The 27,738-nt window shown below is 45.9% G+C and overlaps 1 protein-coding gene across 1 annotated transcript in view; it reads right to left on the bottom strand.

The window, feature by feature from the left end:
• Positions 1–13,632, bottom strand: part of LOC124605584 (cationic amino acid transporter 4) — a 237,570-nt gene extending 223,938 nt beyond the window's left edge. Inside the window, exon 1 of the mRNA XM_047137366.1 lies at positions 13,596–13,632. The gene's annotated coding sequence lies outside the window, so the exon portion shown is untranslated. The remainder of the gene's footprint in view (positions 1–13,595) is intronic.
• Positions 13,633–27,738: the final 14,106 nt, after the last annotated feature.

The raw sequence follows: 27,738 nt of genomic DNA, 5'->3' as shown, positions 1-27,738 counted from the left end.
AGCGCGGTGTCATCGAGAGGAGAGGCATCTGAGACTGTGCGGCGTCTGCGTCTACAGGCTTGGGTGACTGCTGCCTCCATGACCGGCCTTCAACGTCGGAAGACGGGAATGACTCGTGTCGTTCCGGCACAAAGCTGTCACCTGTACTATCGTTGATGTAAACTTCATCGTGTCATCGGAGAGATAACAGGCTTCCTCAGGCAGTGGTGCCGGTGGTGTCGATAGGGCCGTTTGTTGCTGTGGAGGTTGTGCAATGGCTGTGTCAATGGTGTCCGATAATGGCTCTGATACAGGATCCAGGCAGTGGTGCGAAGTTCCAGGAACAACGAAAGCCATTGCGTAGGAGATTGGAAGGGACATCAGATGTCATGCGGGCATCACGTCAGAGGCCCGCAGTTGTGTAATGTGACACTGGAGACATTCTGTTCGAACGCGCCCTTCCTCGCCAGATCCTGAGTAAGTCCAGAAGTGGTCGTCATAAATTACGACCGCGTGACAGCCGCGTTTGTGGAGGTTGGATAGCACATGTTGATGGAAGCCTATGGTTATCTGGCGGACGTCTTTGAGGACCGGGTATGTTCGAAATAGTATCCACCGTTCGGATACATGGCCGCGAACAGTGCCATAAGGACGCAAGGCGTCCACGACGTCGGCCTCTGGGAATTCGAAAGGCAGTTCAAAGACCTGAATTGTCCGCGTGCCTAATCCTGCACGGTCGACCGTCACCGGTTGCGTGTTCCGAAGGATCTTACGACAAGTCGCTACAGAGATGGTTTTTACATACGCTGTGCTGTGCAGTATTGATAAGTGGATGTCCACTACGTCGTTCGCCGGGATTTTGACTACATCACGCAGAAAGCGCTCTACGTCGAGCGTCTTTGGTCTTGCATTGTCATTGCAGCACGTGAAATGGGGTATTGATTTACGGAATCTATTCGCCATTGCTCTGGAGTACTGGACGGCGCGCAAGTAACGACCGCAGGAGGTGAACAAAATTAGCAAGCGCTCTCCGTTGGCGGTAATACGGGACTTCCGCACTGATCGGCTGCTAACGCCAGTCGACTCACTATCCGTCCTCACTGCTTTACTTCCGCCAGTACCTCGTCTCCTACCTTCCAGACTCCAGAGAACTCCTGTGAACTTAGCAAGACTAGAGTGAGAAGGTTTCCTGAGTGAAATTTTCACTGTGTAGCGGAAAGTGCGGCGATATGAAACTTCATGCCGGCCGAAGTGGCCGTGCGGTTAAAGGCGCTGCAGTCTGGAACCGCAAGACCGCTACGGTCGCAGGTTCGAATCCTGCCTCGGGCATGGATGTTTGTGATGTCCTTAGGTTAGTTAGGTTTAACTAGTTCTAAGTTCTAGGGGACTAATGACCTCAGAAGTTGAGTCCCATAGTGCTAAGAGCCATTTGAAACTTCATGGTAGATTAAAACCGTATAACGGATCGAGACTCGAACGGGACCAGTGTCTTCTGTCGGTAATTGTTCTAACGACTGAGCTACCTGAGCACGACTGACGACCCCTCCTTAGAGCTTTACTTCCGCCAGTATCTCGTCTCCTACATTCCAAAATTCACAGAAGATATTCTGCGAAAGTCATGTCCCCGCAGTATCCTTTCTAGCAGGAGCACTAGTCTTGCAAATGCGCAGGAGAGCTTCTGTGAAGTTTGTAAGGTAAAGCTGTGAGGAGGGGGTCGTGAGTTTTGTTTGGATAGCTCAGTCGGCAGTCGGCCTTAGGCTGTGGAGCGGTGCGGTACGTCCCGGCCATTCCGTGTCTCATTTCCGGGCCTGTTGTTCACCGCGCTACCGCGCTAGTGTTGAGTGTTATAGTTACGGTCGTGACATCCGATGGCTCTTTCGTATCGGAAAGCGGTTATCAAGCTGCAGTTTGACGCAACGTACTCTAGATCCAAGGCCTACGACCGAAAGAGCTGCTGGGAATCCACTTGTCTATTATCTACAGCGTTGTATATGGTTAAGTTCACTGACGATGAGGTCTGCGACAAACTTGTCAGACGCTCAGCGGGAGGTTACAGATTTTGCCACTCTGACGGAAACGTGGGTGTGGTAACACTTGAACGTACTGGACTGGGAATGCAAAATGTGCGCTTGTTTGAGCTACCATTTGAAGTTCCAGCGGATTTGGTCACCCTTACTCTTGACCATATGGCAAAGTCCTTGGCCATTCGGCCGAAAAATATAAGATCTTCCAAACTTACGCTGTTCTTAACGGGGAGCGACAGATCGGTATTGAATTGCAGCGCTTTATACTTTCGTATCTCACGATCGCTGGTTGCCGGGGACCTGCTCTGGATGTGGACAGGTAGGCCACGTACGTACGGAATACCTGCAACGCCGTCTCGTGCAGACGCCCTCAGACGACCAGATTCGACCGTCGAGAGCGACCTCTTTGACCATTACGTATGTTGCTGCGGCGAGACGGAAGACGCCAACTGTCTACGACGACCCTTCTATATTGGTTCAAGCCTTGGAGGCCCTTGCGACGGTTCCTGAGGAGCCCCCACCGTCTTCTAGCATCGATGCTTCTGTTGCCCTCTTGTCGGGCCCAATCTCACCGCTACAACGACAAGACGACGTTGCGATGGAAGTTGAAGAACAGGATGGCGCGACCACCACCTGCCCTGCGCCGTACACAGAGGCGAGACAGCGTAAACAGAAATCGCCGAAGCGCCATAAGAAATGGTTCATAACGACCGAGGCAGAAAAACGGCCCAAGGTACCGACGATCCGACTCTGCCGATCCTAACGCAACACATGGCTCGATGATTCCCTCTCCCCCCCCCCCCCCCCCGCCCCCCCCCTTCCGGCGGGACCGAGCACTGTGGGGATGCCGGAGTTCACCGAAGCCCCGCCTCCAGGGATGCACCCACGATACATCTTCCTCTCGAGACCCAGTGTTAATGATCTCCCTGGGGGACTGGCCGCAGGATATGGAGGTGCAGGTTGCGTTTCAGGACCATGACGATACACCGATGCCGTTGGTAGCGTCTACGTTGACGGCTACCGAAGCCTAGGCCGGCATGACCTACACACGCTGCTTCCTATTTCTTCGCCCTAAAGACGCTCCACACCGCGGCTACTGCCCACCTGTAATAGCAAGGACAGCCCTCGCGACGTGATGGAACAGGCATACCGCCTCACCACTATCAATGTCAGCGTCGTTACTTCTGTTCTCAAAAACTGAATGCTGCAAGATACATTACGTACATTACGAGCTGCGGATCTGGATGTTATTTTCCTTCAAGAAGTTCGATCAGGACTCTGTATCGATACCTACGGATATGACGCCTACGCTATGCTTTCAGATGTGGGCGGAGGAGATACGGCTATTCTTCTCAAGGAAGGGATTATGACAGTTGATGTATCCTATTTACCGTCGCCCTGAGGGGTCGCACTCACGGTTGATACAGTTCGTCTGGTGAACCTGTATGCTCCTTCCGGCACCGACAGAAGGAGAGAACCCAGCACGTTTTATGACGAAGACAAGACTGCTCTTCCAGGGCAATGTCGACTACTTGGCAGCAGGCGGAGATTTCAGTTGTGTGCTCAGACCATCCGATCAGATGCCGCACTATACCACCTGCCTAGCACTTCAGGCGCTTGTGAAGGACTTGACTTTGTCAGACACATGGGTCACACAACGTGGCGAGCCGTTTAGATCGAGTTTACGTTACACGCGGTCAGCGATCGGCAGCTGTCGACACTGAGATGTGGCCGGCAGTATTCACGGACAACCTATCGTGTGCGTGTACCCTCACCCTCCCCCGCCCCCGCCAACCCGTCCGACGGAGTAGAGGTTCATGGCACCTCAATGTGGCCCTTCTTGCTGAGGTAATCTGCAGACGCGAAATTGAGTCCACTTGGAGCAGATGCCAACGACGATTACCCGCCTACAGTTCCACACTTCAGTGGTGGTTAGGCTGTGTCAAATCCGCCTTGTGCCAAACATTAGCCAGCTATGGACGAGATAGAGGGCGCTGGTATACCGCGACCACTGAATTCTACTACACTACGCTCCGCAAATTGGCTGTGCAATTGCCGTCGCCGCAACGATAGTTGGCAGAACACAAGGCACAGCTGCTACGTATCACCGCGGTACGTCTCGCTAATGTGCGGGTGTGGGAGAGAACAATCGATGATGTTAATGGAGAATGACCTTTCCTCCACCATTCAAGACAGGAGAAGACACAAGAGGGAGCAAATTACGCAGGTCGAGACGGAGGATGGACGACGAACTGAGATGCAAATGGACATCGTCCGAGCGTTCACACAGTCATATACAATTATCTGCGAGCAGTCATACACAATTCTCTGCGAGCGAGAGTTCAACATGGAAGTAGCAGTCAAGGAAGACCTATCCGACCAACCCGTCTCTCGGAAGCCACTCTATGATGCTACACTCTTGTCGGAGGTGACTTTGGAAGAACTACGAGAGGTTATGTTGCGTTGTGCTCCCAACAAAATGGCAGCCCTGACGTACTCCCTCTTAAATTTTACGAAAGGTTTTTTTGATCCTATGGACCCAATGTGGGTCAGGATGTACAGAGAACTCCTGAATCCCGATTTTCAAGTGCCATCTGAATTCACTGAGGGCCTCTTGATTCTGGTGCCCAAGCTTGATGGAGGTTGTCACCCACTTGAGTTTCAACCAATGACAATGCTAAACAATGACTACAAATTGTTGACATCCTATGAGAGGCTCACATCTCCGGACGTGGTGGCCATTCACACTGCTCCGGAGGAAACACTAATGTGTTTAAACTTTCTGCTATATTATTCGCCATTGCCCTCGAACCAGCTCTTCACGGACTGCAGAGACGCTTGGAAGCTCTTAGGCTCCACTCCATGACCTTTCGATGTGGCGTGTACGCCTATGATGTGATGTTCTTAGCACGGACTGGTGACGAAATACGAACGGCGCTTTCCTGGCTCCAACAGTGTGGGGCGGTGGCAGGCAGTGTGACCAACCTACGGAAATCACTCTACATGGAGGTGGGACGTGGCATGCCTGCAGAACTGTATGTACCCCTGACAAGCTCCCAATGCTCAAATGTTTGGGGATATCGTTCCATCGCCAAATACAACGTACGACGGCCTTTACATATCGTAAGGTCTTGCGACGACTCCGCACATAGGCTCGCCTCAACAAACTTACATCGTTGGACATTTTGCAACGAGCTCAGTATGTCAATGTGTACATGGCCTCTCAACTTGACCTTTTTTTTTTTTTTGAGGCATCAGGCTTCTGACTGGTTTGATGCCACCCGCCACGAATTTCTCCTCTGTGCCAACCTCTTTATCTCAGAGTAGCACTTGCAACCTACGTCCTCAATTCCCTGCTGGATGTATTCCAATCTCTGTCTTCCTCCAAGTTTTTGTTCTCTACAGCTCCCTCTAGTACCATGGAAGTCTCTGATGTCTTAACAGATGTCCTGTCATCTTGTCCCTTCTCCTTGTGAGTGTTTTCTACATAGTCCTCTCCTCTCCGATTCTGCACAGAATCTCCTCATTCCTTACCTTATCAGTCCACCTAATATTCAACATTCGTCTCTAGCACCACATCTCAAATGCTTTGATTCTCTTCTGTTCCGGTTTTCCCACAGTTTCTCATGTTTCACTACCATGCAATACTGTGCTCCAAACGCATATTATCAGAAATTACTTCCTCAAATTAAGGCCTATGTTTGATACTCGCGGACTTCTCTTACCCAGGAATGCCATTTTTGCCAGTGCTAGTCTGCTTTCGATGTCCTCCTTGCTCCGTCCGTCATTGGTCATTTTGCTGCCTAGGTATCAGAATTCCTTAACTTCGTCTACCTCGTGACCATCAATCCTGATGTTAAGTTTCTCGCTGTTCTCATTTCTGCTACTTCTCATTGCTTTCCTCTTTCTTCTGTTTACTCTTAATACATCTCCTGTACTCATTAGACTGTCCATTCCGTTCAGCAGATCATGAAATTCTTCTTCATCTTCACTTAGGATAGCAATGTCATCAGCGAATCGTATCATTGATACCCTTTCACCTTGAATTTTAATTTCACTCCTGAACTTTTCTTTATTTTCCATCATTGCTTCTTCGATGTACAAATTGAACAGTAGGGGCGAAAGACTACATCCCTGTCTCACAAACTTTTTGATCCTAGCATTTCGTTCTTGGTCGTTCACTCTTATTATTCCCTCATGGTTCTTGTCTATATTGTAAATTACCCGCCTCTCCGTATAGTTTACACCTATTTTTCTCAGAATTTCGAACATCTTGAATCATTTTACATTGTCGAACGCTTTTTCTACGTCCACAAATCCTATGAACGTGTCTTGATTTTTCTTTAGTCTTCTTTCCATCATCAACCGCAACGTTAGAATTCCCTCTCTGATGCCTTTACCTCTCCTAACGCCAAACTCATTGTCATCTAACCCATCCTCATTTGCTTTTCCATTCTTCTGTATATTATTCTCGTCAGCAACTTTTTGGATGCATGAACTGTTAAGCCGATTGTGCGATAATTCTCGCACTTGTCAGCTCTTGCAGTTTTCGGAATTGTGTGGATGATGCTTTTCCGAAAGTCAGACGGTATATTGCCAGACTCATACATTCTACACACTAACGTGAATAGTCGTTTCGTTGTCAGTTCCCCTAATGATTTTAGAAATTCTGATGTAAAGTTATGGATCCTTTCTGCTTTATTTGATCTTAAGTCCTCCAAAGCTGTCTTAAATTCTGGTTCTAATGCTGCATCCCCTGTCTCTTCTAAATCGACTCCTTTTTCTTCTATCACATCAGACAAATCTTCCCTCTCAAAGAGGTCTTCAAGATACTCTTTCCACTTATCCGGTCTTCTCTGCATATAACAATGGAATTCCAATTACACACTTAATGTTACCACCCATGCTTTTAATTTCATCGAAGGTTGTTTTGAGTTTCCTATATGCTGAGTCAGTCCTTCCGACAATCATTTCTTTTCCAATTTCTCCACAATTTTCATGCAGCCACATACTCTTAGCTTCCCTGCACCTCCTATTTATTTCATTCCTCAGTGACTTATGTTTCTGTATGCCTGAATTTATCTGAACATTTTTGTACTTCTCTCTTTCATCGATCAGCCGAAGTATTTCTTCTGCTACCTATGGTTTCTTTACAGTTACCTTCTTTGTACCTATGTTTTTCTTTCCAGCTTCTGTGATTGCCCATTTTAGAGATGTCAATTCAACTGTATTGCCTGCTGGACTATTCTTTATTGCTGCACCTACAGCCTTAGAGAACTTCAAGCGTTTTTCGTCATTCCTTAGTACTTCCGTATCCCACTTCTTTGCGTATTGATTCTTCGTGACTAATCTCGTAAAGTTCAGCCTACTGTTCATCACTACTACATTGTGATCTGAGTCTATATCTGCTCCTTGGTACGCCTTACAATCCAGAATCTGATTTCGAAATCTCTGTCTGACCATGATGTAATATAACTGAAATCTTCCCGTATCTCCTGGCATTTTCCAAGTATACCTCCTCCTCTTGTGATTCCTGAACAGAGTATTTGCTATTACTTGCTGAAATTTATTACCGTCTCAATTAGTCTTTCTCCTCTCCCATTCCTTGTCCCAAGCCCATACTCTCCTGTAACATTTTCTTCTACTCCTTCCCCTAGAATTGCATTGCAGTCCGCCATGACTATTAGATTTTCATCTCCCATTTCATATTGCGTTACCCTTTCAATATCCTTATTACTTTCTCTATCTCTTTAGCTTCATCTTGCGATGTCGACATGTATACTTGAACTATCGTTGTCGGTGTTGGTTTGCTGTCAATTCTGATAAGAATAACCCTATCACTGAACTGTTCACAGTAACACACTCTCTGCCCTACCTTCCTATTCATAACGAATTCTATTCCCGTTATACCATTTTCGCTTCTGTTGATATAACCCTATACTCATCTGACCAGAAATCCTTGTCGTCTTTCTATTTCACTTCACTGACCCTTACTATATCTAGATTGAGCCTTTGTATTTTCCTTATCAGATTTTCTAGCTTTCCTACCGCGTTCAAGCTTCTGACATTCCACGCCCCGACTCGTAGAACGTTATCCTTTCTTTGATTATTCAATCTTTTTCTCATTGTCACCTCCCCTTTGCAGCCCCCTCCCAGAGATCCGAATGGGGAAATATTCCGAAATCTTTTGCCAGTGGAGAGACCATCACGATAATTTTTCAATTCAGGCCACATGTCCTGTGGATACACGTTATGTGTGTTTAGTGCAGTGGTTTCCAGTGTTTTCTGCATCCTCTTGCCATTGATCATTGCTGATTCTTCCGCCTTTTGGGGCAGTTTCCAACCCCAAGGGCAAGAGAGTGCCCTGAACCTCTGTCCACTACTCCGCCCTCTTTGTCAGGGCCGTTGGCAGAGTGAGGGTGACTTCTTATGCCGGGAGTCTTCGTCCGCCAATGCTGATTATTAATCAGAATTTAAGTGGTGGAGAATTTCGAACCCGGGGCCGTGGACGTTTCGATTATGAACCAAAGACGCTATCCTTAGACCACGTGTTATCGATGACAGATATGATGGCTTCCATGATACAGGCAGTGTTCAGACACGTGGTGAACGCTGGTGCAAGTTTTTAAGATCCGTTTTGTTACTCTTTCTTTACCCTTCCATAAAGGTGGTGTTGGGCCGGCCGGAGTGGCCGAGCGGTTCTAGGCGCTACAGTCTGGAACCGCGCGACCGCTACGGTCGCAGGTTCGAATCCTGCCTCGGGCATGGATATGTGTGATGTCCTTAGGTTAGTTAGGTTTAAGTAGTTCTAAGTTCTAGGGGACTGATGACCTCAGCAGTTAAGACCCATAGTGCTCAGAGCCATTTGAACCATTTGAAAGGAGGTGTTGGACTCACGTCAGGCATAGAGCGTTGGCGCTGTACCTTCGCTCAATGCGGCGACTCTGACTTTTACCTACAGACAGTCTTCATGGCGGCCTGATAGCAGAGGTGGCCCTAAACACGCTCTGCCCACCAGTACCTGTTGGACATTTATCGGCCTCACTATTGCATACTAGGACGTTTTTCGCGGAACACAGCTATATTTTGGGAGTTATACCGGACACACAGAATCAGACAGCAAAGATTTGCTATAGTGTTCTCCAACGCTGGAATCCGGCCAACGACATTGTACGATGCGACCGAACGGTCAACTGGATGCGGGTTTGGCGAACCATCCACGCGCCCTTCCTGTGCAGTCGACGTATTATGTGGTCATTAACGAGAAATTTCCGATCCGATGAAAGGATACATGCCATTCTCCTAAATGACGATCCATTGTGCCCCCGTTGCGCGATTGTATATAGAGACTAACACAGACTGAACTGTGGGCCCGCACGCGAGTGCTGGAAACTGATCCGCCAGATACTGGCTTACCTCCTACGCCATCCCTTCGTTTCGTTTGTGCCCTGCACCTCTTTCATCCTGACGTAGTCGGTTTCCCGATGATTCGAATGAATACTGACAGTTAGGTATAAGGAATGGCGATACACTACGTGTACCGCGACGGCGAAAAGGAAGTCTTCGATTTGTGGCAATACACGATGGACGAGTTCACGGTCTTTCTGAACAGAATGCAATACCGGAACCTTTTTGTTAACTATTTGGGGTCGTCATTTATGGACCCACCGCCCAGGCGTGAGAAGAAGTTGAATTGCAGACGTGAAGTTTCCACAATTCCCATACGCTAACTGAAACAGTCTCTGTGTGCAGCGGCCCCAGACACTACGACGGTTGGCGGCTGGTGATGCCCATCGCCGCACACCCTCTTATCGACATTTCACCCCTCCTTTTGAGGCCTCTGCAGTGGAGGTCAGATCCGCGACACCCAGCGTTTAAGTCACGCGTTTTCTTATGGGTGACCGAGGAAAACATTTCATTTACATCGCCGCTCATAATCGACACGAAGAGGCCTCAGGGGGTGGGATGAAGGACTTCTATGAAGCCACCCCTTTCCTTGGGAAGTTGATTCCCACACATTTCGCGGTCGAAAACGACGGTTCGCACTGCGATGAGCAACAGGAAGCCGTTCTTGACAGCCTCTGACACTGCTGACATCCTCGGACGTTTCAACCTTTCTGCTTCCCCACTGAACATGATCATACCCTTTTGGAGTGCAGCGTCAGCGCAATTTTTCTCCTGTGTAAAACATGGAACCATTAGGGACCGTTCAAAACCATTCGACGAAATTTGAACGCGATTCGAAGCAGCAAAGGGTTCCTATGCTTTTTCAGGCTCCTGTTTCACACCCTCCTGTAGCACGATCACAGAGGGGCACAACATTGATACGTGTGAGGATAAGATGGCAAAGGTTCCCTTCAATGACATACACCGCCATTAACTGAGAATTTTAAAAATGTACTTTTAAAGAGAGAACCTGCAAAGTAGACTGAGACACCTACAGGTAGGCAATCACTTGCCAGACCTCTGAGACCAGTCGCCTGCCTACAGGCGTCTAGAAATACCTCGCCGGTTTTCTCTGCAAAGGCACATTTTTGAAATAATAAATGTGAGTGGGTACCGTCGAAGGTTTTGCCAAAGTAGAGGGTCTCAGGGAGACCCTTTGCCGTTTTATTCTCGTATGTGTCAAAGTCGTACCCCTCCATAGTCACACCGCAGGAAGGCGTGAAACAGGGGCACTGAAAAAACATAATGACGCTTCGCTGCTTCTGATCAAGTTCGAATTTCGTCCAATGGGTTTAAACGGTCCTTAATTGTTCCACCCTGTACACCAGATCAAAAATTGCGGTCGCACTGCAGTCCAAAGCGGCGTGGTTATGTTCAGTGGAGATGCAGCGCAACAGTCTCCTTACCGAAGGGGTGAAAAGTCGGAGGGGCTCAGTAGTGTCAGAGGCTGTCAATAACGACTTCATGTTACTCACCGCACTGGGAACTGTAGCTTCTGATTGCGAAATGCATGGGAATAAACGTACCAAGGAAAGGGGGTGGTTTCGTTGACACCCTTCATGCCACCCCTCGAAGCCTTCTGGTGTCGATTCTGAGCGGCGATGTATATGACAAGTTTTCCTCGGCCACCCATAAGAAAACGAGTGATTTCAACGCTGGGTGTCGCGGATCTGACCTCCATTGCAGAGGCCTCAAAAGAAGAAGGGTGTGTGACGACGGCAATTGGCAGCATTGTGGTGAAACTAGGTGCTAATGTATTATTATTAAACGAATTTACCAGTCAATGAACTTCTGAGCCTGACCTTTCTTTTTCGAAAATGTGGATACCTTGCTTTCTGAAGGGTAGTCGGGCCCGAGGGTGACGTCGCAAGGCGCCACGCTTTCGCACCATTACAGGGGAAGATTGTTGGCACCCCTTGAACCAAATTTCAAACTTATGACTCGAAATGGGAGACAATTACCAAAAACAGGTTCCTTTAATTCCATTGCACAGCACATTGCATATGGGCATCGATTGCCTGCCTATTTGTTGTACGGAAGAAAGGCTATTGCTCATACCACTGTATTACTGGAAAACAGTAAGCCTGAGTTACTGGACGAATATTGGCTAACAGATGGATACCGGCAATGATGATGAACCAATAATTCTGCATTTATATGAGAAGGATATTAATAGTCTTGTTGTTTCCTTAGCACTGGAAAGACGTCAGCTGTGAAATATTTTGTTATAGAGAACAAAGGTTATTCTCTTACCACTCTTCTTCCCCTCAGCTGTGTTCATTGTTTTAATTTATTTTAAATCGATTTCGAAGCAACTGCATTTCCGAAACTTCCTGGCAGATCAAAACTGTGTGCCGGACCGAGACTCGAAATCGGGACCTTTGCCTTTCGCGGGCAAGTGCTCCATCAGAAGTGCTCTACTGGCAGAAGCGAAGCTGTGAGGACGGGGCGTGAGTCGTGCTAGGGTAGTATAGATGGTAGAGCACTTGTCCGCGAAAGGCAAAGGTCCCGATTTCGAGTCTCGGTCCGGCACACAGTTTTAATCTGCCAGGAAGTTTCATAACAGCGCACATTCCGCTGCAGAGTGGAAATTCTCATCCTGGAAACTGCATTTTCATCTACAGGCACTTTATCACTGTTATCTCCGTGACATGCTACCGCATGTACACAGTGTTAATGTGTGCAAAAGTGTGGTAACTATAAGAGTATTATACCGAGTGTCTTTCCTGTGGGTCGTCAGGCGCATTTTCTGTGGTTTTTCGGTAGATGTCTGCAATACTGTTTCTACAACGTGTAGCTGGAGTCAGCCCAAACAAATTCTGCTCATCATGTCCAGCGTCCAGCGTCGACCGAAAGCGTCGGTTTGTTTGCCATTACAAACAAAATGATTTTTGAAGTGATAGTTTACGTGCGATCCCCACTTAGTCTAGTGAGTTGTTCGTTTTATCGATTTATATTAGCGGGAACAGTAAAACACGAAGAATAGCCAGTACTGCAGTAGAGACTGAGCAGCGCTTCTGCATGGCGGTAGCAATCAGTGCAGTCCAGGGCGGTGCCTTCGCTGCTACAGGACTGGTCATTCTTGGTATTTTATTAGCACTGTTAACACACATCGATGAAAGGAATATCGTAGTAAACTGTCGAATGGGCACTTAAAATCCCAGTTTAAAAATCATTTTCTTTGTCACGCGAAACAAACAGGTGCTTTATATCGACGCTAGGCGTCGCATTATATACGTGTTAAGTTTTAACTGTTTGGGCTGACTTCTGCCACACGTTGCAAAAAAGAAATTGCCGATATCTGCCGAAACACCAGAGAAAATGCGCCTGGTGACTCATAGGAGAGACATCCTCTATTTATCACACTAGGGGGAGGGTGTAACAATACGTTAACAGGATATACTTGTGGTGGTATGTGAGACTGTTAACAGTACTCAAGCCCCTGATAATGAAACGTAGTTGCTTCAAAAACCATTGCAAAAAGTTAAAACAATAAACACAAGTGTGTGGAAGGAAAGTAGTAAGATTATGAGTTGTATTCCCCATAACGATATCAGTCACGTAGAAAATAGTGTCGTTTCTGACAGAGTAATCGTCGCGACCCAGGCCCTCCCTCGTCCAGAACATTAAATCGACAAATTTAAAGCGAGTCCATCGCCACATTGCTGCTCGCAACAGGTGTCCTCATCGCAAAGCCACAACTTCTACGATTGTGCCAGTCCAGATAACAAACAGAACCTCGGCTGGCGACAATACTTTCTGTGAGTTTCGATTAACAAATTGCAGCTGTCACAGCTGGCGTGATCGAAAACATTGTCTGAGACATTCGGAGAGCAACCATATGGTACGACTGTGAACGATTTAGAGGACACTTCAGAGTGCCGAGTTCACTCCCTGGGAGTCATTCAGACGTTTCGTTTTCTAAATGTGAAAATTGCGAAGGATATAGGAAGGTGGACAGTAAATGGTTGGGAGATGATTAGTGGCGCGACCAACGGGATAATGGCGCAGTTCGTTTCGGAGTCGTGAATCATCAGAAGAACTATGTATTACACTAGGTTGTGACAGGGAGGCGTGTAGTGTGCGTCGGGTGGTGAAAAGATGCGCACGGCGAGGAGGGAAATGGTGCGAGGGAAGCAGCCTTACCTGGGTGCTGGTGCTGCGTGCGGCGTCTACGGAAGAGGCGGCGGCACTGAGCTGAGCGCGCAGGCCCGGGTGCTCCCAGCTGGGCGCGATCAATGATGCCCGGCTGCCGGAGGACACGACAGGTGCCGCCGGGCCACCGCGCACGCGCCCCGTGCCCCGTGCCGGCCCCACGCCCACGCCGTCGGCAGCGGCACCTGCCCGCCCCCGACACACGCCCACACGTCCCTCTGACGCAACCTGAAATTGAGCACCACAACGAAACCCTCGGTCCCCACCCTGGCAGAATCTGTACCTCCATTAATAGCCTCCGCACGTCTATACACTGGATTCCATAAAGCAAGGAAACATGGGACTTTCCAAGCCCTTAGAGTCAACATAACAAGTGGTACTCATAAGGCTTTAATTATCACCTCGAAAAATCAAACTGCAACTATGACACTTACTGTCAGTCCTTCTCCAAATACCAGGTGTAGAAGTATGAAACCGAAATGTGGTTGCAATAGCCGGCCGCGGTGGCCGAGTGGTTCTAGGCGCTTCAGTCCGGAACCGCGCGACTGCTACGGTCGCAGACTCGAATCCTGCCTCGGGCATGAATGTGTGTGATGTCCTTAGGTTACTTAGCTTTAGCTAGTTCTAAGTTCTACGGGACTGATGGCCTCAGATGTTAAGTCCCACAGTGATCAGAGCCATTTTTTTTTTTTTTTTTGTGGTTGCAATAATTACACGTCTGTTGTTTGAAACTGGTAAACAATATTTTATTCAAAACAATCTCCATTACTGTTTATACACTACTGGCCACTAAAATTGCTACACCATGAAGATGACGTGCTACAGACGCGAAATTTAACCTACAGGAAGAAGATGCTGTGATATGCAAATGATTACCTTTTCAGAGCATTCACACAAGGTTGGCGCCGGTGGCGACACCTACAACGTGCTGACATGAGGAAAGTTTCCAACCGATTTCTCACACACAAACAGCAGTTGACCGGCGTTGCCTGGTGAAACGTTGTTGTGATGCCTCGTGTAAGGAGGAGAAATGCGTACCATCACGTTTCCGACTTTGATAAAGGTCGGATTGTAGCGTATCGCGATTGCGGTTTATCGTGTCGCGACATTGCTGTTCGCGTTGGTCGAGATCCAATGACTGTTAGCAGAATATGGAATCGGTAGGTTCAGGAGCGTAATACGGAACTCGTGCTGGATCCCAACGGCCTCGTATCACTAGCACTCGAGATGACAGGCATCTTATCCACATGGCTGTAACGGATCGTGCAGCTCGATCCCTGAGTCAACAGATGGGGACGTTTGCAAGACAACAACCATCTACACCAACAGTTCGACGACGTTTGCAGCAGCATGGACTATCAGCTCGGAGACAATGGTTGCCGTTACCCTTGACGCTGCTTCACAGACAGGAACGCCTGCGATGGTGTACTCGACGACGAACCTGGGTGCACGAATGGCAAAACGTCATTTTTTCGGATGAATCCAGGTTCTGTTTACAGCATCATGATGGTCGCATCCGTGTTTGGCGACATTGCGGTGAACCCACATTGGAAGCGTATCACTCGGCGTGATGGTATGGGGTGCCATTGGTTACACATCTCGGTCACCTCTTGTTCGCAATGACGGCACTTTGAACAGTGGACGTTACATTTCAGATCTGTTACGACCCGTCGCTCTACCCTTCATTCGATCCCTGCGAAACCCTACATTTCAGCAGGACAATGCACGACCGCATGTTGCAGGACATGTGCGGGCCTTTCTGGATACAGAAAATGTTCGACTGCTGCCCTGGCCAGCACATTCTCCAGATGTCTCACCAATTGAAAACGTCTGGTCAATGGTGGCCGAGCAACTGGCTCGTCAGAATACGCCAGTCACTACTCTTGATGAACTGTGGTATCGTATTGAAGCTGCATGGGCAGCTGTACCTTAACACGCCATCCAAGCTCTGACTCAATGCCTAGGCGTATCAAGGCCGTTATTACGGCCAGAGGTGGTTGTTCTGGGTACTGATTTCTCAGGATCTATGCACCCAAATTGCGTGAAAATGTAATCACATGTCAGTTCTAGCATAAATTATTTGTCCAATGAATACCCGTTTGTCATCTCCATTTCTTCTTGGTACAGCAATTTTAATGGCCAGTAGTGTATTTATATATTTCTCCCACCTCTCTGACAGGCTTCTTTTGAAGCGAACCATTCAACGAGCCTTTTTCGTACATTTTCGTAAGAACTGAAGCGTTGTTCAGCGAGAGCGTGTCCCAGTGATGCAAATAGATGACAATCGGACGGAGCCAACTCTGGAGAATAAGCCGCATGCCCCAGTATTTGCCAACTGAACACCTCGATCGTTTCCCTGACTCATTTTGCTGTGTGTGATGGGGCGTTATCAAGGAGCAATACGATTTTGTGCTGCCTTTTTCCATATTCCGCTCGTTTTTCACGTAATGTTCGATTTAAATCGATCCTTTGCCGTCGTTAGCGATCAGTTATCGGTTTCACCAGGTTTTAGCAGCTCATAATAGACGACAGCCTTCTGATCTCACCAAACACAGAGCATTGTCTTCTTTCCAAAGCGATTTGGTCTTGCAGTGGATGTCGATGGTTTGCCTGGATTCATCCATGATTTACGACGCTTAGGATTCTCAAAATAAATCCATTTTTCATCAACTATCACTATTCGATGGAGAAACGACCTTCTTTTGTATCTGTCGAGCAGAATTTCACAAGTCTTTCGATTTGTTTGCTGTCTCCCATTCAGTTCATGCGTAACACTATTTTGCCACATTCTGCACATTTCTCATTGCTTTCAACCGAAGAGAAACGGCTTTCTGCGTCACGTTCTATTGTTCCGCGAGTTCCTGTTGAGTTTGAGCATCATATTCATCCAATAAGGCCTGCAATTCGTTGGCTTCGAACTTTTTCGGTGGTTTCCGACGCTCGTCGTTTCTCACGTTAAAAATCAACACGTTCGTATTTTTTGAACCACTCGAAACACTGTGTTTTCCCAAGAGCATGTTCGCTTCGACAAGCATTCGGTGCGATTCTGCAGCAGTTTCCTTCGAACGATAACAGATAACCAATAGTGCCGGCAAATCGTAGTACGTAGACCCAAAATTTGACATGTTTATGGGTTTGAAACAGATACCGATGTATGGAACTTGGGTTACTGTGTGTTGACATTCGTCACCCGTTACAGGAAGCAGACTGCGCTGCAGACACCGCCTCACGGACCCTACACTGACGGCTTGCACCGTCTATAGGGAAATTCCTATTTCACACTTCTACACCTGGTACACACTATTCAGTTGGAACATTTACTCGAACGATGGATGACTTACGGGAGGCCTTCCTCTGGTAAGACTGCATTGTGGCATTCAGGAAATATTTCATCTCGAAAATCATCTCCCACGCAATGGTTTCTTTATTGAGGAAAGACGAAGGAGTCGTTGGTCCCCATGTCAGGAAAACACTGGGGGAGGCGAAATTTAATTCCCTAAAAATCAGCAAGTGTGCAGAGGATGGCGGAGACATTGTGTGTACAAGTGAGTAGTCTTCTTGCAAAAAGCGAAAATAATGTCGGTAAAAATACAGTGTGTGTAAACTGTAGGGACTAAATTATGAAGCTGAATGAGCGTATTTCTAGCCTTCAGCAAATCATCAGTGTATTAAGTGGCGAGATGTCTAAACTTCGAAAAGAAATACATGAGCCATTAGTCAAACAAAAGTCCATTACTCTTCCGCAAAAAAACTAACGAGTGGACAAAAATACCGTATAAAAACAGAGATTTAAAGACGAAAACATCGCCAGGGAGTGAGAACACCAGTTGGCGGTTAAAAACAAATTTCATGTTCTTTCTGTGAGTGAAGAGGTGGATTTAGGCCTAACATCGGTAAGGGAACATGAACTTTTGAACAAACCTTATCAACAGAATGGTGATACAGGCTCCAAGTTCAGCATTAAGGCAAACAGTGACGGTGAGAAATTGAGCATGCCATCTTTTGCACGTAGTAATGGGACGAATGAGAAAGACAATATCAACAAAACCGTACAACACTGCAAACGCGGAAGTAGTGTATTATTTTTAACGGGCAGTCACGCAAAAACATGAGGAGACTTTTCGAAGAAAACATGAAATACGACGGGTATTGTGAAGCCAGGAGCAACAACGAAAAACACTATTGGTGTCGACTTACACGATAAAATTTCGGGAGAAGTGACTATGTCGTTTGTGCAGCGGGTGCAAATGATATTGCAAAAAAACGAAGCAAATAACTGCCTAATGGAACTAAAACAGTTCAGGGAACACAATAAACAACAAAATACAATAGTTGAAACTTTACCACACAGATATGATCTAATGTATCACTCGTGTGTCAATAAAGAAAGTCGAAAAACTAACATTAAAATAAAGCAAATGTGTTCCTTGTTTTTGTAAATGGAATCATTTCTGTTCCACTTATGTAGGAAAACTAAATCAACCATTGTTATAGGTGGCTTCAAGGTGGAGTTTTTAAAAGAAAATAGAAACAAAACGGACTTTGAACACCAGATGTACTGCTACAGCTTAGCACCAGTGGCGGACACTCCAACTAGAGTAACAGCCGGTTCTAGCACTTTAATAAATAATGTATTTGTAGATTAGGGTATGTGCAATAATTCAACAGTGAAAAATATTATAAATGGCCTCTCTGATTATGAAGGACAATTCCTCACTCTAAACCAAACAAATGTACAAAGGAAAGAAACTTTCATTTGGAAAAACTTTAGGATTATAAATGAACACACCACTGAAAGCTTTGATCAGCAATTATAGCTAGTGGACTGGTCTCCTGTATATGTTGCAATTGATGTTAACTCAAAATTTAATATATTTATCAATGAAGTTACAAGTCTTTCTGAAGAAACTTTTCCAAAAACGTCAGTGAGAGAAAACCTGTTGAAATCTGGAAACAAGCCTTGGATTAATAAAGGCATCACAATTTCTTGTAAAAGAAGAAGCAGCCAAGATATCAAATGATCTCAGTAGGAGAATGCACTAGAAACTCTAAAATAAAGTTCTGAATAAGACTGTACAAGCAGCAAAGTATATGTGCTTGATGGCAGAAATTGATTACTAGAGCAATAAAGTAAAAACTATTTGGAATTTTGTAAAGAAGGAAACAAGGAAAAATGCAATTTGTTGTGAAAATATCCAAATAGAAAGTGAGGGTCATCTTGTTAGTAATACAAAAGTAGTTGCAGACACATTAAGCAAACATTTTAACAGTAACAGAAAAAATAGGTTTACAAGGATCCATGAACCAAGCCGTCAATCTTTTGAAAGCCAGAGTGCCTAGCTCAGTACAACACATGAAGGTAATAACAGTCACTATTCAAGAAATTGAAAGAGTTATTAAATCCCTGAAAAGTAAAAACTCTACTGGAATTGTCAAGATTCCTAAAAATTATGAAAATATTGCTGCAGCCATGTAAGTAAAGTCCTTTGCCACATTTTTGATGCATCACTTAAGCAAGGAATAGTTCCTGAGAGGCTTAAGTATGCAGCCGTAAAACTGCTGTATAAGAAGACAAATAAGATGGATGCTGCTAACTATCGGTCAATATCACTACTGACAAGTTTTTCAATGGTTTTAGAGAAACTAATGCATGCCAGGATAGTTAAGCATCTCAGGGATCAAAATATCCTCAGCAAAAGTCAGTTTGGATTTCAGAAAGGTTTGTCAACAGAAGAGGCAATATTTGCATTTAGTGACAAAGTATTGGAATCTATTAACAAAAGTGTTTGACTATGTCAGTCACCAGAATCTTTTACAAAAAACTGCACATCTCTATATAAGTGGTTCATCAGGGAAATGACTTGATTTATACCTGTTAGACAGGAAACACAAAGTTGTAGTGGATAGTGAAAATGGAGTACCAATATCTTCAGAATGGGGTACCATTACATGTGGAGTGCCTCAAGGATCAGTTCTGGAGCCCCTACTTCTTATTATCTTTATGAATGATCTGCCTTTCTGTATGGAATATTGTAGATTCGTCATTTTTGCTGATGACACTACACTGTTTATTGATAATTCAGAAGATAAACTTGAGGAAACAGCAAAAAAGGTTTTAAGTGAAACAGTAAACTGTTTTAACATTAATGGCCTTTCTCTAAATTACAGTAAATTACACTTAAACAAGCTAGATTCAGTTCCACACAACATTCAAAGATGAAGAAATAGTTAAAAAATAGGTGATCAGGTGACAACCAGGGTGGATACCTCAAAATACCTAGGCTTGCATATTGACAGCAAACTGAACTGTTCAAACTACATCCTGGATCTATGCAAAAGATTGAGTTCGGCAACTTACGTATTACGCATTGTTTCTTCTTACAGAAGTATGGAAACATGAAGTCAGCCTATTATGGTTATTTTCACGCCGTTATGACATATGGAATTATATTTTGGGGAAATCAGTCACTGGCTAAAAAAGTACTGTGTGCATAAAAAAGATCCATAAGTATCACTTTGGAGTCCATCCTAGAGCCACATGCAGGAATCTTTTTAAGAAACTAGGAATTCTTACATCCACTGCGAAATATATATTCTCTTTGATGTGCTTAATAAGGAAACAAAAATTCATTTTTAAACTGAATAGTGAGTATCATAGTCATGAGACGGGAAGAAAACATCCACTATGAACAGGCATATCTAAGTATGTTACAGAAAGGAGTCCATTTCACTGGCAGTAAGATTTAAAAATGTCCTCCTTCCAAGAATTAAGTGTTTGGTAGAAGATGAGCTCTGGTACCTATTACAAGGATCATTTTATACGATAGAAGAGTTCCTGAACTAAAGTGTTTAGAATTTCTTGTATTGTTAACTGCAAATATATGCCCAAATCTACATTTGTAATCCTGACTATTCTATATTGTAAACACATATTTTGCAATATTTATTTTCTGTAACACTTATTACTTTGTAATATTTATTTATCTTTCAAATTTGATTTGCTGTAGTAGAACCTAAGTTACTGTTTACTGTAATATGAAATCATTTTGTTTTCTTTTTATGTGCTACCATAGATTTCTGACACATTCCAATTCCTGTGATAGTGTCACAACATTGATCACCAGAACAAGAAATAAATAAATAGACCGAGCTGGGACTTTGTCGTAGAGCGGAAACAGTCCCGTTGACAGCTTCCCGCGGCGCTCCATCTTGGCAGCCACCCGCAGCCTCGTTAGGAGATTTCGACACAAGGCTCTTGTAGGCTCTTGTGACCGTTTGCCCTTTGCGTCCATAACCTGTTAGAACCGCATCGTGGCAGCCCCAGCCCCCCCTCCCCCCTCCCCCAAAAAAGAAAACAAAACCAAATTGTTTGATGACGACTGAGTCTACGCCTTTTGTAGCGATGGTGAATCCCTATATTTTCTCTGCTTGCTTTGCTCGTTTGACTCCGAGTTACAGGAAAACAGCCAACGCCTGTTCTTGTGGAATAGGCAGTTAAATAATTCAACTGGATTCGCCTGAAACTGCCGCAACGTTTTTGCTGCTGTTGTGTGATAACAAAACGGCAAAGGGTCGCTATAAGACCCCTCAGTTGAGCAACACCCTCGGTGCCACCCATACACGTTAGTTGAGTACTTTACATATGAACTTTCATCGAACCGCTAGAGCAGCCGCAAAGCTGAATGTGTGTCGTAGTTTCTGACAGGTACATTTTTAATGTGCTCAACTAAGGAACTTGGATGGCACCGAGCGTGTTGCCGAAGTTAGGGGTCTTAGCGGGACTCTTTACCCTTTTCCTCATGCGCATGTTGCAACCCCCGTGACCACGCTACAAAAGGATGCGGAAAAAAGGGATGAAAAAGCATAAGAAACCCTTCCTGCTTCGGACCTGCTGTCGCACTACACATCAAAAGAGTCAGATGACGTTCATGCAACCTCACGATGTCCTTACAGTAGAGTTGAAACGCTCTGCGGGTGGCAGCAGTGTACAACGTCTTTCTGTTGCTCATAGTGGTGTGAACTGACGTTTTCGAGCGCGAAATGGTGTGGGAATCAACGGCCCAAGGGAAGGGGCAGTTTTACTATCTACTGTAGCCTACGACAGTTTTTCAACGTTAATTTTCATTTTATCCGGAATCACCTCGTTTGTGACATACCAGTCTGTGCCACCTAATCGCTGCCTCATTTGATGGTGCATTATTATTGTACACTTAGACGAACTCAGGATAGATTGTTGCAACGTTGTTCCACTTCAAACTTTGGATGGGACATTGAATTATAAATATCAGTGTTTGATATAAAGGACAACGCAGTACTAAATATCGTTATCGATGCTTAATCGAATGACACATGTCGATATTTCGATACATAGGTGCCCAAAATTTTATTATAAAATTCAGATTATACGTTGTGATTACAAATGTTACTTGAAACTACGAGGTATGGGTTTTATGAATTAATAAAATAAGATTGTTTTATTACACATTATTTTAAATATAACTGGAGAAATTTCAGAAAACAAATAAAAAAGTTATACCAAAGCATCTAAAAATACGCACAAAGAAAAATACACAACTATACAAAAGAGTTACATGTTTGCACCTGTTACTGTCCTTCAAAGTAGTCACTTGTGCTGTGTAGAACTCGTTGCTAGCGATGTGGAAGGATTAATATAGCGTTACCAGAGCCTGTTCTGTTGCTGGTGCGAATGGAGCGGTATAAAGTCATGGTAATTCTCGTGGACAACTGTGATGTTATCGAACGCATTACGTTCCTCCACGGCAGACCGTCAATGCACAGTATTACTGTTCGTTTTTGGAGCATCACCTGCGACCAGCTTTGCGAAAGAAGCGGCGACACTTCCTGCGCAACCCACCCATCATTTTGCACGACAATGTTCGGGCGCCTTAAGCGCAAGCTTTGGCTGCTCTTTTCGGTCGATGGGACTGGGAAGTATTGTACGATCCACCATATTCCTCGGACTTAAGTACTTGTGATTTTGATTTGATTCCGAAGATGAAGGAATCACTTCGTGGCATACGCTTCAGAACTGTTCCAGAGATTCGACAGGCATTAGACCGCTCCATTCGCACCATCAACAGAACATGCTCTGCTAACGGTATACTACGCCTTCCACATCGCTGGTAACGGTTACCACACAACACTGGCGACTACTTTGAAGGACTGTTCAAATGGCTCTGAGCACTATGGGACTCAACTTCTGAGGTCATTAGTCCCCTAGAACTTAGAACTAGTTAAACCTAACTAGCCTAAGGACATCACAAACATCCATGCCCGAAGCAGGATTCGAACCTGCGACCGTAGCGGTCTTGCGGTTCCAGACTGCAGCGCCTTTAACCGCACGGCCACTTCGGCCGGCTTGAAGGACTGTAACAGGTGCAAACATTAGATTACTAAACAAATGTTTTCCAGTGTATATTGATACAACGTTGTCCTTATTGGTCTATTAATTGTATGTCGCATCAATGACTCAAGAAAAAACAATAAGAAAGCCATTTGAAACTGTTTTAGCTGAAATTCCTGTATAGTATTTTGATTCCTAACCAACTGCAAGGCCCGTTTTAGAAAAAGTGATCTATTATGCATGGTTTGCGCGAAATTATTGCCAATGCCCGAAATCTTCACCTAAGTTAACGACATTACTTTACCCAATGAGATTTATACGAAGAAATTTCACTGTGACAAACCTGCCTTCTCGCGATGCAACTGGTGTTCGGAATATCTGTGTTTCGAATGTTTCTACGATCAGTATCACCCAAGGGAGCGCATCGAATCGTTCTGAGGAGTATATGAATAAAATGTAAGAATTAATTTAAGAATTGAAACTAGAATGAAATATCAGAATACGGGAATTTAAAAAGATTGTAACTCATCAACATACCATGCACATATATACACTATGTGATCAGAAGTATCCGGACACCCCCGAAAACATACGTTGTCGTATTAGGTGCATTGTGCTGCCACCTACTACCAGTTACTCCATATTAGCGATCTCAGTAGTCGTTAGACATCGTGAGAGAGCAGAATGGGGCGTTCCGCGGAACTCACGGACTTCGAACGTGGTCAGGTGATTTGGTGTCACTTGTGTCATACGTCTGTACGCGAGATTTCCACACTCCTAAACATCCCTAGGTCTCCTGTTTCCGATGTGATAGTGAAGTGGAAACGTGGAAGGACACGTACAGCACAAAAGCGTACAGGCCGACCTAGTCTGTTGACCGACAGAGACCGTTGACAGTTGAACTGGGTCGTAATGTGTAATAGGCAGACATCTGTCCAGACCATCATACAGGAATTCCAAAGCTGCACCAGGATCCACTGCAAGTACTTTGACAGTTAGGCGGGAGGTGTGAAAACTTGGATTTCATGGTCGAGCGACTGCTCATAAGCCAGACATCACGCCGGTAAATGCCAAACAACGCATCGCTTGGTGTAAGGAGCATAAACATTGGAAGATTGAACAGTGGGAAAACGTTGTTTGGAGTGACGAATCACGGTACACAATGTGGCGATACGATGGTAGGGTGTGGCTATGACGAATGCCCGGTGAACGTCATCTGCCAGCTTGTGTAGTGCCAACAGTGAAATTCGGAGGCGATGGTGTTACGGTGTGATCGTGTTATTGTTGTTTTGCGTGGCATTATCACAGCGCAGGCCTACATTGATGTTTTAAGCACCTTATTGCTTCCCACTATTGAAGAGCAATTTGGGGATGGCGATTGCATCTTTCAACAAGATCGACCACCTTCGTAATGAACGGCCTGTGGCGGATTGGTTACACGACAATAACATACCTGTAATGGACTGGCCTGCACAGAGTCCTGGCCTGAATTTCTGTAGAACACCTTTGGGATGTTTTGCAACGCCGACTTCACGTCAGGCCTCATCGACCGACATGGATACCTCTCCCCGTGCAGCACTCCGTGAAAAATGGGCTGCCATTCCCCAAGAACCTTCCAGCACTTTATTGAACGTATGCCTGCGAGAGTGGAAGCTGTCATCAAGGCTAAGGGTGGGCCAACATCATATTGAATTGTAGCATTGCCGATGGAGGGCGCCACGAACTTGTCTTTTCAGCCAGGTGTCCGGATACTTTTGATCACATAGTGTATTATACAATAAATATGCCATACTTAATGAGAAATTCAGTTTCAATTTCACAGTTAATATATTCTCTAATTTGATAAGAAACATTCATGAAGTAACCTTCCAGGGACATGAGTAGATACATGAAAACAATAAAATAAAATAAAACAAAAACAGTAATCGGGTTTCGTACACGGGGCGCAAAATTAACAAGCAGCGACACTAACCTTGTTTTAGGGAGGGGGTGGGGGGGGAGGGGGGGCCAGTGGGCAGATGTGCTTGGAGACCTGGCCACGATGTCCTCGTCTGCTGACAGGATAAGAGAGAAGAGGCAGCGGGAAGGAAACATTGCACCTTCAAAATGGCTCTGAGCACTATGGGACTCAACTGCTGTGGTCATAAGTCCCCTAGAACTTAGAACTACTTAAACCTATCTAACCTAAGGACATCACACACATTCATGCCCGAGGCAGGATTCGAACCTGCGACCGTAGCGGTCGTGCGGTTCCAGACTGTAGCGCCTTTAACCGCTCGGCCACTCCGGTCGGCATTCACCTTCATTTAAATTCTTTTTTAGTTATTTATTTTCATTTTAATTTATATATCCTAGGAAAAAAAAGGAAAATCAATCAGATCTTAAAAAGAAAAGAAAGAAAAGTAGGGCCGGAGTGACATCCACGTCACTCCACTAGGAGGAATATCCTAGCCTGTGAAACTGCGCAAAGCCGGCCGAAGTGGCCGTGCGGTTAAAGGCGCTGCAGTCTGGAACCGCAAGACCGCTACGGTCGCAGGTTCGAATCCTGCCTCGGGCATGGACGTTTGTGATGTCCTTAGGTTAGTTAGGTTTAACTAGTTCTAAGTTCTAGGGGACTAATGACCTCAGCAGTTGAGTCCCATAGTGCTCAGAGCCATTTGAACCATTTTTGAAATTGCGCAAACCTGGAACTCCCTACCGCTCCTGAGGGTCATGAAACATGTTGCCTAGAAAGTTCGCAAAGCGCGTTTTATATTTAGAGCGACGTCGGATGATCTCATGCTATTTTAGTAGATAGAAATTTGGAAATTTGTGGTAAGTCTTATGGGACCAAACTGCTGAGGTCATCGGTCCCTAAGCTTACACACTACTTAATCTAACTTTAACTTACGCTAATGACAACACACGCATCCATGCCCGAGGGAGGACTCGAACCTCCGACCGGGGGAGCAGCGCGGACCGTGACAGAGCGCCTCGGACCTCTCGGCTACCCCGCGCGGCTAATAGATAGAGCCTATAAACCATGCCGGATATCTTGGTCCGCGAGAGTACGTAGTGCGATGCGTTTCTTGCAGTCCAGCGGATTGCCGACGTTTCCTGTGAAGGGAAAAAGGCCGCGCCTGGGAAGAATAAATCTTCCGTCGTGATCTCGGAGTCGTCGGTGCGTTCGAGTGGCCCGATTCGTTGCATCAGTGGCCAAACATCCTTCCTCTTACCACACTGCAGACAATGTTCGTCGGTGTCTTGCTTGCCGCATATAAGGCATAGTGGGAAATCCACCATGTGAATATCGTACAGTCGTAGGCGAGTGACACTCTTGCAGCTGATAAATGTGTACCAAGAAGATCTCGCTGCCCTGGGGAGGAGAGGCGTATGGACAGCTCGGCAAATCTGTCGCCAATCGCTCGTTAGGTATTTAAGCTCGATAACATTGTAGCCATGATGACGCCTCAAGTATCGATATATCTCACGGGTGATGGGAATCATTTGTAACTGGACATGACTAAAATCAATGAAGAATCGCGCGTTTTGGGAAGAAGAAGGTGATATTGTGCCTACCGCCATCGGCGGTTCAACGGACGGAGGAAGAAGAACGCCCAGGATCGCCGACCTGATGGCGAGTTTCCGTCTGTTCCAGGTCCGTACCGTCGCTTGCAGGTATAGAGCGAAAGTTTTGTTACGCACATTCGTGAGATTAAGTCCTCCAGAATGTTGTTGGAGAGTTGAAGTTGCCTATTTGACCTTAAACAGCATCCCTCGGCCAATAAGGCATCCAAAAGCCGCCCTTAACCTGTCAGGAGTACCATGTGGCATTGGCAATACCTATGCCAGGTGTTGCAGTCATGAGGCACGATGAACATTAGTACATTCCATATTTGGAGCAGGTCGAGCGTTCGTAGCGAACTGTTGCGTATGCGCAATCGGACGTGCTGGAGCAGGCGCTGGTGGCTCACCGCCGCTGATTGCCGTAGTGGTCGGGTGAACAAAACCACTAAGTATCGCGTAATGTCCACCGTCGTAAACGCACTGTGCAGAGCGTCCGGCCCCCGACCGATGTGCGTAATCTTGGCTTTATTCGTATTGACCCCGCTACCCGCCGCCACGCCATATGTAGTGAGAAGAGCAATCACCTTATGTACTTCGTTCTCCGATCGGAAGAGTGTCATCAAGTCGTCGGCATATGCACAACTCGTGAAGGAACTAACACGGAGCCGGATGCCTGTAAGGGTCCGTCGAAGAGTCTGCATCAGTGGTTCGAGTGTTATTGCAAACAGTACTATCGACAAACGACATACTTGGCTAACTGAGCCGTAAACAGGAATCATGGCTACTTCCCTGCCATTAGCTCTCACCATCGAAGGAGCGTCGTGAACGAGGCGCATGAGGACGGTACTGAAGTCTGGGGTATCGCCATGCGTGCATGGCCGAGCCAAGGAAATCATGGTTGATCCTGTCAAAGGCATGATCAAAATCCACTGATATGAAGGCCGGCTCGCATGCGACATGCTTCCACCAGGGGAACGATATCACGGTATTCACCAGGAACAGAGTGGATGTTGCTCTGAACTCTTAGACAAACTTGATCTGATGGTGATGTCTTGGATATTACGGTCTTGAGGCTTTCCGTCAACATTCGCACAGAGATTTTGTAGTCCGTATTGAGCATTGTAAGCGGTCGAAATTGATGGGAGCTGTCACTCCCTGCCGCTTTCGGGGCTGGTATAAATATTCCCGCCATGAATTGCGACGGGGCGTCGTGTCAGGGCGGAA

Source organism: Schistocerca americana, chromosome 3 (assembly GCF_021461395.2).
Source record: "Schistocerca americana isolate TAMUIC-IGC-003095 chromosome 3, iqSchAmer2.1, whole genome shotgun sequence".
In the NCBI taxonomy this organism is placed as follows: Eukaryota; Metazoa; Arthropoda; class Insecta; order Orthoptera; family Acrididae; genus Schistocerca; species Schistocerca americana.
This window is presented reverse-complemented; position numbering and strand designations above follow the sequence as displayed.